The sequence below is a fragment of the Scophthalmus maximus genome, chromosome 14 (assembly GCF_022379125.1).
Source record: "Scophthalmus maximus strain ysfricsl-2021 chromosome 14, ASM2237912v1, whole genome shotgun sequence".
In the NCBI taxonomy this organism is placed as follows: domain Eukaryota; kingdom Metazoa; phylum Chordata; class Actinopteri; order Pleuronectiformes; family Scophthalmidae; genus Scophthalmus; species Scophthalmus maximus.
The window spans coordinates 3,002,501-3,005,360 of NC_061528.1; the positions used below are offsets into that span (position 1 = coordinate 3,002,501).

Genomic DNA, 2,860 nt, shown 5'->3' on the forward strand with positions numbered 1-2,860 from the left:
TGACATCAATGTTTTATAGCTTACATGTAAAAAAACAACAACAAAAAAACATCAATAATTAATAATCACCAGTGATGAATTTCAATACTTCACATTTGTTGTTGTAGTTTTTTATCCTTCCATCGAGGAAGGTAAACTTGAACGATGGCTGCTCTTTGAAGGGGCCGCGATCCCATTAGTCTGTAGTCGTCCATTTACGTTCTCGTGAAAGTTTATTCTTATTGTGGAGGAGTGAAGTGCGGTAATGTCTTTTCCAAGAATATAACCCTGAGAGTCATTGGAGCCCAGCAGATCAATCAGACGACAAATATGATCAGCCGATATTCACGTGAGCCAGTACTGAGCATGTCGTTGACATTCGTACAGTCCAGCGATTATTACTGTATATTCGCTGCGGTGACATGTACTGATAATTTCCCTGCTCTCCAAGAATTCTACTATTTACACACATTCATAGTCAAGAGCCCCCCCCCCCCGGAGGGGAAACACAAGGAGACCTCGGAGTCGGCTTGCTCTCAGAATACAAAGTCATTCCACAACACGAGCCTCCAAGCAGCCACGTAAAGCCTCTTCTGTATTTACTGCACTCTGAATATGCCTTTTTATTATTTTCTATAGATTAATAGCGAAGTCGATTCATAGAAACCCTTCACATGAATGACCTCTGACCTCGTCCAGTTGTGGTCCAAGATCCTCTCAATGACAGAGAACTTCTCTAACACTGAATCTGTTGCTGCTGTTCACATTTTAAAATATATATACATATATATATGTATATATATATGTATATATATACGTATATATTTTTACGTTTGTCACTGACTGAACATTAATCTATATGTTGAAAATCTTGAACCTGTTTCAGGTTCCGCAGGTTTTCTCTGGAAATTAGTGCCTGTACAATGAAATAAACATATTTTTCAGTTTTGACATTCTGCCTCGTTCCTCGATAGAACCTTCTTTAAGTTCACCCCCCCCGTCTTTATTAATTATCACCTTCCCAGTTCTTGGAGCTCGCTGGTCTCCCACCTCCGAACCACCAGGTGGCAGGAGAGAGCTGCTCTCTTCTCTCTCGGCCTGCTCTTCCAGAGCTAATGACCTCGTCCCTCAGCTTGTTGCTTCTTATTACAAATCATTCATAATCAGAACTGTCATCTCCGGAGGCGTCTTGATCCGAGTCCCCCCCCCCGAGCTGAAGACGACTCCTGATGAAAGACGTCCTGAGCGGTTAAAGATTGACTCTCACGGGGAAAGTTTGACGAATGGTATAGAACCTGTTCCACAAAAAAAATACAAAAAGTTACATCAGCAATGTCAAGTGATGTCACTCCTTAATCAAACACGGCGAGCGGATTCAAGCGGTGGGAGGAGATGGTTTTACCGTCGGAAATTAGAGGTCACGGAGGTCAAAGTCAAACACGCACACACACACACACACACACACACACTCTCCCATTAGAGGACGGCATGAAGATGATGGAGTGGTTCAAACCCATACTTTTATTATTGATTTCTCACTTTCCTCTCAGTTCCTCTCCGTTCTTTCAATGGACTCAATCTAGCAGGAAGTGAGGCGTCTGACACACACACACACACACACACACACACACACACACACACACACACACACACCGAGTTGGACCGGATGCTCGCTGCTGTGAACTCCAGGGGGACGGACTAATGCCAGATCTCGTAAACCTCCTTCACCCGCCATTGAGCTTCTGGAGTAATGTCCCCTGCAGTCGAGAGAACCAACAGATCGTGATACAATATTGTCTCGCGGACACGGACGCGTCTCCTCCTCGCGTTTAATCTTTTATCGTTGGTGCCTTTTGTGTTTTATTTTATATTTTTCACGGTTTGCCTCTGAGCGCATCGCGAGAGAGTTACATCTGAAAGTTCAGCGTCAGAAGAGCCTGGGTCTTTTGCTTTGTGGGCTCTCAGCCTCCTCGCATGCAAACTGAGGGAAGGAGTGCACAGGCCCGGTGCCATGTGACAACGTTAGATGATAATAATCATAGTGATACCTTATGATTAAACACAAGAATTCAAGATGTGCCTTCATTGATCTCACCTGGAATTATAGCTGGAGCAACATGGATTTGCTGGCGGCATCTGGTGGTAAAGGTGCAAACCGCGAACAACTGAGCGACCGACAGGGGACACCTTACGGCGGCGCACCGCTGAATCCATTACCGTCTGAAACATTCAACGCGACGTGTTCCGGAACCGTTTATTTCAACGAGTGTATTCAACACGACGTAGAAACATGGAGACTCACACGGAGGTCGGGTCCAACTCATGTTACTATATTTAACTCATTCAGAGTTTACAAAAAAACCCATGGTGATTAAACACACGTGAACACGTAGTTATGGACAATATGTTCAACTTCTGTGAATAAGTTCTTCTGAATATTACACACTGTGGCTTTAAGTCGTCGTCACTGACAGCAATGCAGACTGTGCGACTGCCAACTTGAGCTTCAAAAAAATAAATAAAAAAGAAGCCGGGCAAAGAGACCGCAGGTCAATCAGGTCGGACACTTAAGTAATCTGATTGTACTCGAGGATAGAGCCGCGGTTCTGAGAGTAATAGACTTACTGGGCTCTAAATGGAGCCTAACCAGCTTCCACCAGAACACAGAGGAGTTGTAGAAGCCAATGAGGCCGCTGTGTGTGTGTGTGTGTGTGTGTGTGTGTGTGTGCGTGTGCGTGTGCGTGTGTGCGTGTGTGTGTGTGTGTGCGTGTGTGTGTGTGTGTGTCTCTCTCTCTGCTGACGGAGCAACACGACGCCCATGACCCCTCAAACTGGACGTCCATCTTGTTAAACCGATTACAACCAGTAAGGATGCTGATAA

At 44.9% G+C, this 2,860-nt stretch overlaps 1 protein-coding gene across 1 annotated transcript in view; it reads left to right on the forward strand.

Annotated features, from left to right (window-relative positions):
• trim45 (tripartite motif containing 45) overlaps positions 1–930 on the forward strand; it is a 7,254-nt gene extending 6,324 nt beyond the window's left edge. Inside the window, exon 8 of the mRNA XM_035651012.2 lies at positions 1–930. This exon is cut by the window's left edge and continues 524 nt beyond it. The gene's annotated coding sequence lies outside the window, so the exon portion shown is untranslated.
• The last annotated feature ends 1,930 nt before the right edge of the window (positions 931–2,860 follow it).